Genomic DNA, 18,961 nt, shown 5'->3' with positions numbered 1-18,961 from the left:
TAACCCTAACAATAATCCTCAATCTAACCCTCACCCTCATCCTAACCCTCACCCTAAACCTTACCCTAACCCTCACCCTAAACCAAACCCTCACCCTTAGGGGAACACTGACCATCAACCTAAGCCTCACCTTTACTCTTACCAACACGCTCACCCAAATCCTCATTCTAACCCTAACCCTCATCCTAACAATCACCCTAACCCTAACCCAGTCCATCACCCTAACGATGACTCTCATCCTCACCCTCAACCTCAGCCTAAACATAAGCCTAAGCCTAACCCTAAGCCTAAACCTCACCCTCACCTTAGCCCTCACCCTAAAACTAATACTAACCCTAACCCTCATCCTAACCCTCACCCTAACCCTAACCCTAACCATCACCCAAAACCTATTCCTCACCCCCAACCTCACCCTCAGCCTAACCCTAAGCCTAATCCTAACCCTAACCATTACCCTCACCCTCAGCCTCACCCTCACCACACACTTAACCCAAACCAAAACACTAACAATAACCCGAATTTTAACCCTAACCCTAACCCTAATCCTCACCCCCACCCTCACCTTAAGCCTAACCCTAAGCCTAACCCTCACCTCAAACCTAACCCTAACCCTACCCCTAATCATAAACCTAAATCTAATCCTCAGCCACACCCTCACTCTAACCCAAACCATAACGCTAACCCACATCCTAACCCTAAGCCTAATGCTTACCATAACCCTAACGTTCACCCTAGCCCTCACCCTAACCCTTATCCTAACCCTAAACCTCATCCTAACTCTCACCCTAACCCTAACCCTAACCCTCACCATAACCATAACCCTCACACTCAACCTCTTGCTCGGCCTAAGCCTAAGCCTAAGCCTAACCCTAACCCTAACCCTCACCATAACTCTAACCATAACACTAACCCTAAATCTAACCCTAAACCTCACCCTCACCCTACCCTAACCCTAACTCTAACCCTAACCCTAAACCTAAACCTCAACCTAACCCCAAACCTAACCCTCACCCTTACCCTCACCGCAACCGTAACCCTAACCCTAACCCTAACAATAACCCTAACCCTAACCCTAACACTCACCCTATCCCTAACCCTAACACTCACTTTAACGATAACTCTCACCCTAACCCAAACCCTCACCCTAACCCTAACCCTAACACTAACCCTCACACTAACCCTAACCATCACCCTAAACCTAAACCTCACCCTAACACGAACCCTCACCCTAATCCACACCCTAAACATAACTCTACCCCTAAACCTCATCCTCACACTAACCCTAACTCTAACCACAACCCTAACACTAAACCTCACCCTAACCCTAACCCTCAAAATCACCCTCACAGTAACCGTAACCCTAACCCTTACCCTAACAATAACCCTAACCCTAACCCTAACCCTAACCTTCACCCTCACCCTAACCCTAACCCTAATCCTAACCCTAAAACTCACCCTCACCTTAACCCTTACCCTAAACCAAACCCTCACCATAACCCTAACCCTCACCCTCAGCGTAAACCTAAACCTAACTCTCAACCTAACCATAACCCTAAACTTAATCCTAAACTCCACCCTAACCCTAACCCTCACCCTAACCCTAACCCTAACCCTAAACCTCACCCTAACCCTCACCCTCAACTTAATTCTAACCAAAACCCTAACCTCACCCTAACCCTCACCCTAACCCTAACCCTCATTCTAACCGTCACACTAACCCTAACCCTACCCCTCACCATAAACTTCATCTTAACACTAACCCTAACCCTAACCCTAAACCTCACCCTAACCCTAACCATAACCCTCACTTTCACCCTCACCCTAAACTGAACTGTAACCCTCACTCTAACCCTAACAATAACCCTAAATCTAATCTTAAACCTCAACCTCACCCTAACCCTAACCCTAAACCAAACCCTCACAATCACCCTAACCCTCAGCCTCACCCTCAACCTCACCTTCACCCTAACCCTGACCCTCACCCTAGCCCTCACCCTCACCCTAACCCTAACCCAAAACCTCACCTGCACCCTCACTCTCACCCTCAGCCTAAACCTAACCCTATCTCTAATCATAACCCTTACCTTCACCTTCACCCGAACCCTCAGCATAACCCTTACCCTCAACCTCAACCTATCCTTAACCGTAAATCTCACACTAAACCTAACCCTCACCCTAAACCTAATGCTAACCCTCATCATAACCCTAAAGTTCACCCTCAACCTAGCCCTCACCCTAACACAAAGCCTCACCCTAAACCTCACCCTCACACCACCCTCAAACTAAACCTAATCCTTACCCTCACCCTAACCCTAGCCCTCACCCTAACCCTAACCCTCACCCTAGCCCTCACCCAAACCCTAAACCTAACGCTCACCCTCACCCTCATCCTCAACCTCAGCGTAACACTAACTCTATCCCTAATCCTAAACCTAAACCTCTCCCTCACCATAACCATCACCCTAATTCTTTCCCTCACACTAATCCTAACCCTTACCCTAACCGTTACTCTCACACTAAACCTAACTCTCACCCTCACCCTAACCCTACCCCTTACCCTAACCCTCACCTTAACCCTAAACATAACCCTCACTCTAAACCTCACAGTCACCCTAACCCTGACCCTAACCCTAATCCTAACCCTAAGCCTCACTCTAAACCTAACCCTCCCCCTCCCCCTAACCCTCACCCTAAACCTCACCCTAATCCTAACCCTAACCCTCAGCCTAACCCAAAACCTAACCCTCACCCTAACCCTAATCCTAACCTCCACTCTAACCCTAACATTCAGCCTAACCCTAAACCTAACCTTAAACCTCACACTCACCCTCACCATCTCCTTAACCCTAAGCCTAACTCTAACCTTCACCCTCACCCTTATCTTAACACTAAACCTAACCCTAACCCTCACTTTAACAGTAACCATAAACCTCACCCTCACCCTAACCCTAACCCTTACTTTATCCTCACCCAAACCTTAACCCACACATTAACCCTAATACTCACCATAACCGTAACCCTACCGCTAACCCTAAACCTCACCCTAATTTTAACCCTAACCCTAACCCTCACCCTAAACCTCACCCTCATACCACCCTCAAACTAACCCTGACTGTAACCCGAACCCTCACCCTAAACCTAAATCTCACCCTAACCCTAACCGTAATCCTAGCCCTCACCCTAACCCTAACCCTAAAACTCACCCTCACCCTCACCATCACCCTCACCGTAACACTAACGATAACCCAAATCCTGACCCTAAACCTCACCCTCACCCTAACCGTCACACTAATTCTTTTTTTTTTAATTTTTTAAAATATTATTTTATTTTATTTTAGAACATACTGTACAGAGGGGCAACAATTACATGGGCAGGATAATGCATACATTTCTTACCAAGCATTGCAGCCTCCTCCTTTGTTTATCCTGCACCTCCCTTCCCAGCCTCCCCCCTCCCCCCACCCAATTATACCCCCCTCCCCCCCCACACCGACATTGTAAAGCTGGTTTTGACATGACATTTTGTATTTCTCATTGTTGCAACAGGTCCACCTGAATCCTTAAACGACTTGTTTGTCCCCATCTCCTCCACATGTTATACTGACATCAAATATAGCGAAAGCGGGGGTTACACTGTGGGGGAGGGACATACAAAGCAACAAAGAAATAATCTTATAAATGCGTTAGAAACACATGCATGAAAAAAACAAAAACATTAAAATACATATTTAAGGGTTCATTTTCCTAACATCACATTATCTGACCTTTTCTGCTTGACTCATACCTATACTAGATATTGCAAATAAGGGAAACCATGGGACCTATGCTTCTTTGGGCCTGGCTTACTTCACTTAATATAATTTTTTCCAAACCTTTCCATTTCCTAACAAATGGGGAAATGTCATTCTTTCTGATGGAGGCATAGAATTCCATTGTGTATATATACCACATTTTCTTGATCCATTCATCTACTGAGGGGCATCTGGGTTGGTTCCATATCTTATCTATGGTAAATAATGCTGCAATAAACATAGTTGTGCTGGTAGCTTTAGTGTGGTCTTGTTTGTAAACATTTGGGTAAACACCCAAAAGTGGGATTGCTGGATCATAGGGGAGATCTATGTGAAGTCTTTTGAGGAACCTCCATACTGCTTTCCAAAGTGGTTGAACAAGTTTACATTCCCACCAACAATGAAGTAAGGTTCCTTTCTGTCCACATCCCCTCCAGCATCTGTTGTTGTTAGAGTTCTTGATTTTTGCTGTTCTAACTGGAGTGAGGTGATATCTCAATGTTGTTTTGATTTGCATTTCTTTTATGGCTAGGGATGTTGAACATTTCTTCATGTGTCTATTGGCCATCCTTCTTTCTTTTTCAGAGAAGCTTCTCTTTAAGTCTTTCGCCCACTTATTTATTGGGCAGTTGTTTCTTTGAGGATTTGTTGTTGGGTGGTTTAATTTTTTGAGTTCCAAGTATATTTTAGATATGAGACCCTTGTCCGTTGTATGGCTAGTAAAGATCTTCTCCCAATCGGTGGGCTTTCTATTGATCTTGCTAGCTATGTCATTTGCCCTGCAGAAGCTCTGCAACCGTATGCAATCCCATTTGTCCAACCTTTCTTTGATTTGTTGTGCTTCCGGGTCTCTATTCAGAAAATTTCGGCCTGAGCCAAGGAGACCTAAGGTTTCTCCTATTCCATCCTGTAATGTTTTCAGAGTGTCTGCTTTGAGTTCAAGGTCTTTGATCCATTTGGAGTTGATTCTGGTGCAGGGTGATATATAAGGATCTAGCTTTAGTTTTCTACATTTAGTTAACCAATTTTGCCAGCACCATTTACTGAAGAGGCTGTCTTTCTTCCATTCTATTGTTTTAGCTTCCTTATCGAAGATTAGATGGCTATAGGTCTGTAGGTTCATTTCTGGGTTTTCAATTCTATTCCATTGGTCCTGAGGTCTGTTCTTATGCCAATACCAAGCTGTTTTGATTACTATGGCTTTATAGTAGAGTTTGAAATTTGGTATTGATATTCCTCCAGCAGTGTTCTTTCCGTTGAGGAGCGTTTTTGCTATTCGGGGTCTTTTATTGTTCCATATGAATTTTTGGATTGCCTCTTCTATTTCCTTGAAGAATGAGGGTGGAATTTTGATAGGTATCTCATTGAATTTGTAGATAGCCTTGGGAAGTATTGCCATTTTCACGATGTTAATCTTGCCAATCCAGGAGCATGGGAGGTTTTGCCATTTTTTAAGTTCTGTGTTGATTTCCTTTTTCAAGATTTTAAAGTTTTCATCATAGAGGTCCTTCACTTCTTTGGTTAAGTTAATTCCTAGGTATTTTATTTTTTGTGGGGCTATTACAAATGGAGTTGCTTTCCTAATTTCAGCCACACTTTTCTCATTGTTGGCATATAGAAAAGCCATTGATTTTGGGGGGTTAATTTTATAACCTGCTACTTTGCCAAAGTTTTGAATCAGCTTGAGTAATTTTGGAGTGGAGTCTATGGGATTCTTTAAATACAAGATCATGTCATCTGCAAAGAGGGAGAGTTTTATTTCTTCTTTCCCTATTTGGATCCCCTTTATGTCTGCATCTTGTCTTACTGCTGTAGCTAGGCATTCTAATACTAGATTGAAAAGTGGAGAGAGTGGGCATCCTTGTCTTGTTCCTGAGTTAAGAGGAAATGGCTTTAGTTTTTCACCATTGAGTATAATGCTGGCTGTAGGTTTGTTATATACAGCCTTTATTGTATTGAGGAATGTTCCATGGATTCCTAATTTTTCCAGAACCTTCATCATAAAGGGGTGTTGGATCTTGTCAAATGCTTTTTGTGCATCTATTGAGATAACCATGTGGTTCTTATTCTTGCTCCTGTTGATGTGATGAATAATATTAATTGATTTGCGTATATTGAACCAGCTTTGCATCCCTGAAATGAATCCTGTTTGATCATGGTGTATGATTTTTTGGATGAATTGTTGAAGTCGATTGGCCAAAATTTTGTTGAGAAGTTTTGCATCAATGTTCATCAAAGAAATGGGTCTATAGTTCTCTTTCTTTGACGAGTCCCTGCCTGGTTTTGGGATGAGGGTTATGATGGCTTCATAGAATGTGTTCGGTAGTGAGCTTTCTCTTTCAATTTCATTGAAGAGTTGGAGGAGTATTGGTGTGAGCTCTGCTTTGAAGGCCTTGTAAAATTCCGATGTAAAACCATCTGGTCCTGGACTTTTCTTAGCTAGGAGGTCTCTTATTGCTGTTTCTATTTCAATGCTTGATATGGGCCTGTTAAGCTGGTTTAACTCATCTTGGTTTAGTTTTGGCATGTCAATATTTGCTAGGAAAAGGTCCATTTCTGTCAAGTTCTCAAACTTATTAGCATAAAGTTTTGAGAAGTATTCCCTTATAATGTTCTGAATCTTGGTTGTTTCCGTGGTGATGTTTCCATTCTCATCTCTGAGTTTATTAATTTGGGTGTGTTCTCTCCTTTTTCTGATAAGGTTTGCTAAGGGTCTGTCAATTTTGTTAAGTTTTTCGAAGAACCAACTCTTTGTTTTGTTGATTCTTTCTATAGTTTTTTTTGGATTCTAATTCATTTAATTCTGATTTAATTTTGATTATTTCTTTCCGTCTACTGGATTGGGGTTTATCTTGCTGCTCTTTTTCAAGGAGGTTTAGATGTGTCATTAAATTGTTAGTTTCCGATCTCTCCAATTTGTTGATGTAGGAGCTCAGAGCTATAAACTTGCCTCTGAGTACTGCCTTTGCTGTGTCCCAGAGGAGCTGGTAATTTGTGTGTTCATTTTTGTTGAATAGCATGAACATTTGAATTTCCTTTCTAATCTCTTCCATGACCCACTCATGATTCAGCAGTGTGTTGTTCAGCCTCCATGTGATACCGGACTTTCTTTGGTGGCTTTTGGTGTTGAGTTCTAATTTTATTCCCTTGTGGTCAGAGAGAATGCAAGGTATAACTTCAATGTTTCTGAATTTAGACAAGTTTGCTTTGTGGCCTAAAATGTGGTCTATTTTAGAAAACGTTCCATGTGCTGCTGAGAAGAACGTGTATTCTGATGCTGCTGGATGAAATGTTCGGCAAATGTCTGTTAAGTCTACTTGATCTATACAGCTGTTTAGATCTGCTGTTTCTCTGTTGAGTTTTGCCGAGTTGATCTATCTAGTGGGGAGAGTGGTGTGTTAAAATCCCCAACAATTAATTTCTTTGGATCTATATGGGATTTGAGGGAAAGTAGTGTTTCTTTGATAAATTTGGGTGCTCCATTGTTTGGCGAATAGATATTTAGAATTGTAATATCCTCCTGAAGGAGAGATCCTTTAATTAGTATGCAGCGACCTTCTTTATCTCTTCTCACGAATTTTAATTTGAAGTCTATTTTATCTGATATTAGGATTGCAACTCCCGCCTGTTTATGAGGGCCGTTTGCTTGGTAGATTTTGTTCCAGCCTTTAACCTTGAAAATGTATTTGTTTTTACGGGCAAGATGTGACTCCTGCAGGCAGCAGATAGAAGGGTCTTGTTTTTTAATCCAACTAGACAGTCTATGTCGCTTAATTGGAGAGTTCAGTCCGTTAACGTTAAGAGATAGGACTGAGCCGGGCGCTGGTGGCTCACGCCTGTAATCCTAGCTACTCAGGAGGCTGAGATCTGAGGATCGCGGTTCAAAGCCAGCCCGGGCAAGAAAGACCGTGAGACTCCTATCTCCAATAAACCACCAGAAAACCGGAAGTGGCGCTGTAGCTCAAGTGGTAGAGCGCTCGCCTTGAGCTGAAGAGCTGAGGGACAACGCCCAGGCCCAGAGTTCAAGCCCCACGACCGACAAAAAAAAAAAAAAAAAAAAAAAAAAAAAAAAAAAAAAAAAACTGGAAGAGATAGGACTGAGAGGTATTTGGGAGTTCCTGCCATGTTATCCACCTTATTGGGGGCTGCGAAAACTGGGTTCTTCCTAAGGTTCTTGGATTCTCAGTTTGGGTGCAGTTTCTTGGCCTTTGTTGCGGTCTTGTTGGTTTTCTATGTGTAGGACATCTTTAAGAATCTTTTGTAGGGCTGGTTTGGTGGAGATGTATTGTTTCAATTTTTCTTTGCTATGGAAGGTTTTTATTTGGCCTTCAGTTATGAAGGAGAGTTTAGCTGGGTACAGTATTCTTGGTTGATAGTTGTTTGTTTTTAGGGCATGGCATACGTCATTCCAGGCTCTTCTTGCTTTGATTGTCTCTGCTGAGAAATCTGAGGTAATTCTGATTGGTTTCCCTTTATAGGTGTTTACCCTTTTCTCCCTGACAGCTTTAAGGATCTTTTCCTTGGTCTGGGTTGATCCTGTGTGGATTATAATGTGACAGTGGGATGTCCTATTCTGGTCTGGTCTATTTGGGGTTCTAAAAGCTTCTTGTATCTGAATAGGCCTATCTTTTTGTATGTTTGGGAAGTTCTCTGCTAGGATCCTGTTAAACAAATTTCCTAGACCATTAACTTCTGTTTCTAGGTGCTCCTCTACACCCATTATCCTTAGATTGGGCCTTCTGATGGTGTCTTCCAGGTGTTGGATAGACCTATCATATTTCTTGGACTTGTCTTGGATGGTTGTATGTTCTTTCTCTATAATATCTAGGCTGTCTTCAATCCCTGAGATTCGATCTTCTGCATGGTCTAACCTGCTGTCAAGACTCTCTACTTTGTTTTTTATCTCTTTTCCTTCTAATTGGTCAGCTTTGATGGCTTCAAGTTCTTTGTTGAAGCTCTGTTTTAGGTCTTGTATGAATTTCTTTACTTCCTTAATTTGGTGTTCAGTGTTTGTTCTCAAATCACTTAGTTGATTGGTTATGGTTTCTTTGGACTCCCATTCCTTCTGTTGGGTTCCATTCAGCATTCCCTTTGTGGTCTCCCTGACTTCCTTCAGCTCTTTGTTAATGGATTCCATGAATGCCTTTAGTGATCTTTGTGTATTCTCTACCTGGTATCTCAATTCCTGAATTACTCTTTGATTAGCTTCCTCCCGTCTGTGGGATTCCTGCAGTTCTCTTTGAGTGTTCTCTGCCTGCTCACGCCATTCCTCCCTTTCTCTTTGAGTATTCTCAAGTTGTTCACGCAAATCCTGTATCAGTTTTTGAGTAGCTTCCTCACGCTTGTGATATTCCTGTATAAACTTCTGGGATGCCTCCTCTCTCTCCCTATCACGCTCATACAGAGTCCTTTGTACATTGTCAAACTTCTCATTTATCATGTTTGCTATTAGTGTTTGTAGAGCTATTTGGGAACTCTCCTCTGGATTATTCTTTATCTGTTCTAATCCCTGATTATCAAGATTGGGAATTGAGATACCCGAATTTGCCATTTTTCTTGTGTTTTTCCGGCTTACTCGGACCATTTGAGATGAAGATTGCACCAGTTTTGTGCTAGAACACTATCTTAAGGCAACCATCAACCAAAGTTTGCGTTTGTACAGTCAATAGTCTACAGATACAATCTAGTTCAACAGATACATCTATTCAACATCAAACAACTATATGTTAAAGGACTTCGAACCGCAGAAAAGAATTTGGAAAACCAGAAATTATTAGGATTAGGGAGAGATGTGGGTAAAAAATAGGAATCGATTGGTGTGGGGAGGCACAGGGAGAGTTAACTATGTCCTAATCACAATGCAGGAAATGGGTTGGGTAGGATGCAAGTAGAGAGAGAGAGAAAAAGTAGAGACGGAAAGGGGAATGAAGAGAGACCAGAAAAAAAATAGAAACGTAAAAATTAATGTTATTATAGAGGTTAAAAGACCGTCTATTTAGAGAAGAATGTGAATATGTTCAGAGAAGGGGAGGGACATAGAGGAGATGTGAAAAACTTTAAGGATGGGAAAGGGAGAAGAAAAGATCAGAAGTTCAGTAGAGCTAGATAAAAAACAAAAAGATAATTAAGAAAGAAAGAAAAAGAAAAAGAAGACACGAAAAGAAAGGAAAACGCTCATTTACATATTCCTAAAATAAAAATTATAAGATGAGAAAAAAAAAGTTACTGGAAAACAATTATTTTTTCAGAAGAGGCAAAAATTAAAGATTAATAAAAGTTTTAGAAGGGAAAAAAATTTATATATATATATATATATATATATAAGGTAACAAAAAACAAAAAACCAGCAAAAAAAAAGAAAAGAAGAAGAAGAAAGAAAAAAAAAGAAAAAGAAATTCTTTTGATTTTTTTTTGGGGGGGAGGAGTGGGAAGAATCCTGTATCTCCCTTTTGTCTGTAACCAGTCTCTTGTTGGAGTCTCTGGTCAGCTTGAGGTCCTGTGGCTTGATTGGTTTCTTAAGTCGGTTGGTTGGAAGAAGCAGAAAAATGCTCTGCTTTACCCAAGCTTTTGAGATCCCCCTCCCAGGTTAGTTTTCTGGGAGGGTGATCTGCTTTGAGAATCACAAAAGAGGGGGATGTGGTGATGAGGCTAGGTTCTGGGTAGAGTTGAGGCCTTTCAACAAACAGTAGTTTTTCCCTGGGGCTATTTTGTGATAAAGCTCACAGCGCCCAGCCTGGAGCCATTCTCAGGGTTTCTGTTTTTCAATTGATTGTGGTGGCTGCTAGAGGGAGGGGCAGCCTCTGGCTCTGGTTACCCAGTGAGGCAAGGCACTCCAATGGCTGGCGCCTGAGCTGGGTGACTTTTCCCTGGATGGAGCTGAGTCTGGCAGGTCACTTCGCCATTAAGTTCTTGTGACCTGCTAAATGACTCGTTTTATTCCAAGGCCTGAGCTGGAGCTGGCAGCTCCTCTGAGCTTTGTCGGTATCCAAGATGGAGATCACCGGTGCTAGGGGGGAAGGGGTGGCCTTCCCTCCTCTGCTCCCTGAGAAGGAGTGAGGATGTCGGGCTTGTACTCACGCCGAGTCTTGGATCCTGGGTCGTCTCTGGTCTGCAAACAGCAGGATGAAGATGTCCGTTCCTTGTCGGTTCTTGTTGGTGTTGAGTAGAATCCGCTCGTCCGCTGCGTCTGGCACCTTCGTCCCGGACTCTCTGTGTCTCAGGTATGACCCCGCGGCGGTGGTGGCTGCCGCGACCCTGCCACCGCAGAGGCAGCTGATGGGTTTCCTTGGCTTCCCCTCTCTTGTCTAACTCTCTGTCCTGTGATGGCACACTTGGTGTGATTCTCTGGCTTAGGACTGTTCACTGGAATTCTAAAACTGCTTTCTATGCGAGAGCTTGTTCAGATTCCAGCTTCTCCTCCGCCATCTTCCCAGAACTCGTCACCCTAATTCTTACCTTCACACTAATCCTAAACCTAACCCTAAACCTAACACTCACACTAAACCTAACCCTCACCATAACCTTAACCATACCACTCATCTTAAACCTCATTCTAACCCTAACCCTAAACCTAACCCTAATCCTAAACCTCACCATAACCTTAACCCTCACCCTCAACATAACCATAAACCTAAACATAACTCTAAAAATAACCCTAAACCTAAACTTTATCCTAACCCTCACCCTCACCCTAACCCTAATCCTAACCCTAACCCTCACCCTAAACCTAACCCTCACCCTCACCGAAAACCTAAACCTAACCCTAACACTTACACTCACCCTAACACTAACCCTAACCCTAAACCTCACACTCACTCTAAACCTCACCCTAAACCTTACCCTCACCCTAACCCTCATCCTACCCCTCACCCTATCCCTAACCGTAACCCTCAAACTAACCCTAACCCTCACCCTAACCTTAACCTTACCACTCACCCTAAACCTCATGCTAACCCTAACCTTAAAACTAACCCTAATCCTAAACCTCACCCTAACCATAACCCTCACCCTCAACATAATCATAAACCTAAACATAACCCTAAAAATAACCCTAACCCTAACCTTTATCCTAACCCTCACCCTCACCATAACCCTAACTCTAACCCTAACCCTCACCCTAAACCTAACCCGCACCCTCACCGTAAACCTATACAAAACCCTAACACCCTCACCCTAACACTATCCCTAACCCTAAACCTCACACTCACTCTAACCCTCACCCTAAACCTAACCCTAACCCTCAACCTTATCTTACCCTCACCCTAACCCTAACCCTTACCCTTACCCTAAACCTCAATCTCACCCTCACCCTAATGGTAACCCTCACACTAAACCTCACCCTAATCATAATCTTCACTCTTACCATAACCCTCAAACTCACCCTAAACCTCACCCTTACCCTTATTCTTACCCTCACTCTAATCCTCACTCTAACCCTAACCCTCACCCTAACCTAACCTTATCCCTCACCCTAGTCCTCAACCTAACCCTAATGCTAACCCTAACCCTCACCCTAACCCTAACCCTAACCCTTAACCTCTCCCTAGCCCTAACCCTCACCCCAACACTTACCCTCACCCTAACCCTCACCCCAATGCTAACCCTAACGCTAAACCTCACCTCACCAGCAACCTCACTGTAATCGTAACCCTAACCCTAACAATAACACTAACCCTAACCTTAAAACTAATCCCTAACCCACACTCTCACCCTCACCTTCATCCTAAATCTAACCCTAAACCACTCCATAACCCTAACCCTAAACTCACACTCACCCTAACCCTGACCCTAAAACTTACCCTCACCCTAACCCTCACCTTAACACTAAACCTAACCCTAAACCTCAACATAAAACTTACCCTAACCCTAACCCTACCCCTCATCCTAACCATCATCCTAACCCTAACACTAAACCCTCACCCTAACCCTAAACCTAACCGTAAAACTCACCTGCACCCTAACAGTCACGCTCACCCTCACCCTTACCCTAACACTAAACCTTACCTTAACCATCAAACTATCCCTAACCCTCACAGTAACCCTAAGCCTAACACTCGCCCTAACCCTAAGCCTCACCCTCATCTAACCCTCAGCCTATCCCTAACCCTAACCCTAACGCTCACACTCACCCTAACCCTAACACTCACACTCACCCTCAGCTTAAACCTAAGCCTAAAAATAACTCTAAACCTAACCCTCACAATCACCCTCACCCTAAGCATAACCCTAACTCTAAACCTAACCCTCACCCTCACCCTAACCCAAACCCTCACCCTCACCCTCACCCTCAACCTCACCCTAACCCTCACCCTCAACCTAAACATCACCCTAAACATAACCCTCACTCTAACCCTTAGCCTAACCCTACCGTAACCCTAACCCTCACCCTCAGGCTCACCATAACCCTAATCCTAACCCTAACCCTCACCCTCGCCCTCATCCTAAACCTATCACTAACCCTAACCTTCACCCTAACCGTAACCTCCAACCTAACCCTAACCTTCACCATAACCCTAACGCTAACCCTAACCCTAACCCTAAACCTCTCCCTCACCCTCAACCTCAGCCTGACTAACCCTATCCCTAACCCTCACACTCAACCTTACCCTAAAACTAACCCTAAGCCTCACCCTCACCCTCACCCTCAGCCTGACTAACCCTATCCCTAACCCAAACACTCAACCCAACCTTCACCTTCACCCTCACCCTAACCCTCACCCTCACCCTAAACATCAACCTAACCCTAACCCTCACCCTAACCCTCACCCTAAACCTAACCCTCACATTAACCCTAAACTTCACCCTAACCCTAACCCTCAACCTAACCCTTACCCTCAACCTAACACTAAGCCTAACCCTAACTTAAACCCTCACAGTAACCCTAAACCTCACCTTAACGCTAACCCTCAGAGTAACCCTAACCCTCACCCTAAACCTAACCCTACCCCTCACCCTACTCCTCATTCTAACTCTAATCCCAACCCTAACACGCACCCTCACCGTCACCCTAACACTCACACTAACCCTAACCATCACCCAAACCCTAATCCTCACACACTCCAGAACCCTCATCCTCACTCTAACATTCAACCTCACCCCAAACCTCACTCTTACCTTATCCTCAACCTTCCCCTCTCCCTAACTCATACCCTAACCCTAATACTAACCTTCACCCTAATCCTAACCCTTACACTCAGCCTCACCCTAAACCTTACCCTTACCTTAAATCTCACCCTAAACCTAACCCTCATATTAAACATCACCCTAACCATAACCCTCACTCTAACCCTAACCCTATCACTCACACGAAACCTAACACTCCCCCTAACCCTCAACCTAACCCTAACCTCCAAACTAACACTAACCCTCACCCTAACCCTAAAGCTAACCCTCACACTATCCTTAATCCCTTATCCTCACTCTAACCCTAAGCCTCACAGTAACCCTAATCCTCACTGTAACCCTAACTCTACCCCTCACCCTAACCCTCACTCTAACCCTAACTCCAACCCTAAACCTCACCCTCACCGTCACCCTAACACTCAGCCTAACCCTCAACCTTATCCTCACACTAACCCTAACCCCAACCCTAACCCTCACCCTAAACATTAACCTCACCATCAGCCTAATCCTAAACCTCACCCTAACCCTAAACCTAACCCTAAACCTCACCCTAGCCCTAACCCTAACCCTATCTCTAACCCTCACCCTCACCCTAACCCTAACCCTCATCCTCACCCTAAACCTCACATTAACCCTAACCGTAATAATCAATCTAACCCTCACCATAACCCTAACTCGAAACCTTACCCTAACCCTCACCCTAACACTAAACCTCACGCTTATATTAAACCTCACCCCCAGCCTAACCCTCAACTTTACCCTTACCATCAACCTCACCCTAAACCCCACCCTATCCCTAACCCTCACAATAGCCCTCACCCTAAACCTAACCCTAACCCTCACCCTCACCCTCACCCTCAGCGTAACATTAACCCTATCACTATTCCTAACCCTAAACCTCACCCTCACCCTAACCATCACCTTAATTCTTACCCTCACACTAATCCTAACCCTAACCCTAAACCTAACTCTCACCATAATCGTAACCCTACCCCTTATCCTAACACTCACGTTAACCCTAACCCTAAACCTCACCCCAACCCTCACCCTAAACCTCCCCATCACCCTAAACCTGACTCTAACCCTAATAATAATCCTAACCCTAACCAGAACCCTAACCCTCACCCTCACCCTAACCCTCACCCTAATCCTCACCCTAATCCTAAGCCGAACCCTCAGCCTAACCCTCACCCTAACCTTAAGGATAACCCTAATCCTAACACTCACCCTAACCCTAACCCTCTCCCTAACCCTAAACCTCAGCCTAATTCTCACCCTAACCTTCACTCTCACCTGCACCCTCAGCCTAACCCTCACCCTAACCCTAATGCTAACTCTAACCCTCACCCTAACCCTCATGCTATCACTTACCCACACCACAAACCTATCCCTAACCTTAAAACTCACCATCACCCTAAACCTCACCCTAACCCTAAACCTAATCCTAACCCTCACCCTAACACTTACCCTCACCCTAACACTAACCCTCATACTAACCCTAAGCCTCACCATAAACCTAAACCTCACCCTCACCATAAGCCTAACCCTAATCCTAACCCTAACACTCAGCCTAACCCCAAACCTAACCCTAAACCTAACACTAACTGTCACCCTAACCCTAACTCTAAACATAAACCTCAACCTCAACCTAACCCTAACCCTAACCCTAACCCTAAACCTCACCCTAAACATAACCCTAATCCTCACCTTCATCCTAACCCTCATCCTAACCCTCACTCTAACCCTAACCCTAACCATCACCCTAACCCTAATCCTCAAGCTCAACCTCACCCTCAGCCTAACGCTAAACCTAAACCTAAACCTAACGCTAACCCACACACTCACCCTCATCCTAACCCTAACCCCAATCATAACCTAACCCTAACACTAACCCTCACCCCAAACATAACCCTCACCTTCACACTAACCCTCACCCTAACACTTCCCCTCATCCTAACACTAACCCTAACTCTAACACTAACCCTCACACTAACCCTAACTCTCAAATTAACCCTAAACCTCATCCTAACCCTAAAGCTAAACTTCAATCTCATCCTAGCCCTCACTGTAAACTTAATTCTAAACCTAACCCTCAACCTAATCATAACCCTCATCCTCACCCCAAACCTCACACTAACCCTAACTCTAATCCTCAATCTAACACTCACTCTATCCCTAACCCTTAACCTAACCCTCACCCTAACCCTAACCCTCACCCTTATCTTAAGTCTCATCCTCAGCCTAACCCTCACCTTTACCCTTACAATCACCCTCACACTAACCCTCACCCATACCCTAACCCTCACCATAGCCCTCACCCAACCCTAAACCCAACCCTCACCCTCACCCTCACCCTCAGCATAACACTAACCCTATCACTATTCCTAACCCTAAACCTCACCCTCAACCTAACCGTCACCCTAATTCTTAACTTCACAATAATCCTAACCCTAACCCTATACATAACCCTACCCCTTATCCTAACCCTCACATTAACCCTACTCTAACCCTCACCTTAACCCTCACCCGAAACCACCGTCACCCTAAACCTAACCCTAACCCTAAAAATAACCGTAAACCTCACCCTAACACTAACCCTCACCCTCAATCTAACCCTCAACCTAACCCTCACCCTAATCCTAATCCTAACACTCAGCCTAACCCTCAAACTAACCCTAAGCATAACCCTAACCCTAAACCTCACACTAACCCTCACCCTAACCCAAACCCTAACCCTAACCCTCACACGCACCCTAACCCTCACACTAACCCTTAACCTCATACTCACCCTAAACCTCACACTTAATCGAACCCTCACCATAACTCTAACCCTAACCGTCACCCATACCGTCACCCTCACGCTAACCCTAACCCTAACCCTCAGCCTAACCCTAAAACTCACCCTAATCCTCACCTTAAACCGCACTCTCACCCTCACCCTCACCCAAATCCTAAACCTAATCATCACCCTAACCCTCACCCTAACCCTAATGCTAACTCTAACACTCACCCTAACCCACATGCTATCACTTACACACACCACAAACCTAAGCCTAACCTGAACCCTCACCCTCACCCTAAACCTCACCATAACCCTAAACCTAATCATAACCCTAACCCCCACCCTCAACCTAACCCTCACCATAACCCTTACCCTCACCCTCACCCTCACCCTAACCATAACCCTCACACTAAACCTAACCCTCACCCTAAACCTAACCCTACCCCTCACCCTAACCCTCACCCTAAACTTAGCCCTAAACCTAACCCTCACCCTCATGCTATCCCTCACCCTAACCCTAATTCTAACCCTAATCCTCATCCTCACCCTAAACCTCACACTAACCCTAACCCTAACCCTCAATCTAACCCTAACCCTAACACTTACCCTAACCCTCACCCTAACCCTAACCCTCACCCTTACTGTAACCCTCAGGTTCAGCCTAACCCTCAACTTTACTCTTACCATCACGCTCATACTAACCCTCACCCTAATCCGAACCCTCATCCTAACCCTCCCTCTAACCTTAACCCTAGCCATCATCATAACCCTAACCCTCAACCTCACCATCACCCTCAGCCTAAACCTATGCCTAAACCTAACCCTAACTCTAACCCTCACCCTCACCCTAGCCCTCACCCTAACCCTAATCCTATCCCTAACCCTCCTGCTAACCATCACACTAACCCTAAGGATAAACATCACCCTAAGCCTAATACTCATATCCACCCTTACCCTCAGCCTAACCCTAAGCCTAAGCCTAATCCTAACCCTAACCGTCATACTCACCCTCACCCGAACCCTAATCCTAACCCTAATCCCAATCCTAACCCTAAACCTCAACCTAACCCTCACCCTATACCTAATGCTAACCCTTTACACTAACCCTAAGCCTGACCCTCACCCTAACCCTCCCCCTCAACCTAACTCTAACCCTAAACCTCACCCTGACCCTATCCCTAATCCTAACCCGAAGCCTAAAACTCACCCTAACCCTAAACCTAACCCTCACCCTCACCCTCACCCTCACCCAAACCGAAAGTCAAACCCTAACCCTAACATTAACACTAATCCTAACCCTAAAACTAACCCTAACCCTAATCCTAACCTTCACCCACAGCCTCACCCTCACTGCAAATGTAACAGTAACCATAACACTTACAACAACCCTAACCGAAATCGTAACCATCACCCACTCCCTAACCCTAATCCTAACCCTAACCATCACGCTAACATTAACCCTCACCCTCACTGAAACCCTAACCCTCATCTTAACTCTCACCCTAACCCTAAGCCTAACACTCACCCTAAACCTTAACCTCACCCTAATCCTGACACTAAGCCTAACCTAAACCCCACGCTAACCCTCACCCTCAGCCTAATCCTAACCCAAACCCTAACCCTCAACCTAACCCTCACCCTAACCCTAACCCTAACCCTAAACCTCACATTAACCCTAACATTCACCCTAACCCTAACCCAAACGCTCACACTAACCCTGATGCTAACTCTAACCCTCACCATTACCAGAACCCTAAACCTAACCATAAAACTCACCTTAAGGCTAACTCTAACCCTAAACCTAACCCTAACCCGCAACCTAACCCTAACCCTAAGCTTCACCCTCAACCTCAGCCTAACCCTAAGCCTAACCCTAACACTAACCCCAACCCGCACACTCACCCTCACCTTAACCCTAATCCTAAACTTACTCTATCCGTAAACCTAACCCTCACCATAACCCACACCCTAAGCCTAACCCTAACACTAACCCTAACCCTAACCCTCACCCTAACACTCACCCTAACCCTAACTCTAACCCTAAACCTCAACTTCACCCTAACCCTAAATCTAACCCTAAGTCTAACCCTAAATCTCACCATAACCCTAACCCTAAACCTCACCCTCACCCTCAACCTCACCATAAACATAAACCTAACCCTAACCCTAACAATAACCCTAACCATAACCCTAAACCTCACCCTAATCATAACCCTCACCCTAACGCTAAACCTCACCCTAACATTTACCCTCAACCTAACACTAA

Source organism: Dipodomys merriami, unplaced genomic scaffold, assembly GCF_024711535.1.
Source record: "Dipodomys merriami isolate MVZ:Mamm:240054 unplaced genomic scaffold, mDipMer1.0.p SCAF_108, whole genome shotgun sequence".
Classification (NCBI taxonomy): domain Eukaryota; kingdom Metazoa; phylum Chordata; class Mammalia; order Rodentia; family Heteromyidae; genus Dipodomys; species Dipodomys merriami.
Note: the sequence above shows the minus strand (reverse complement) of the source record.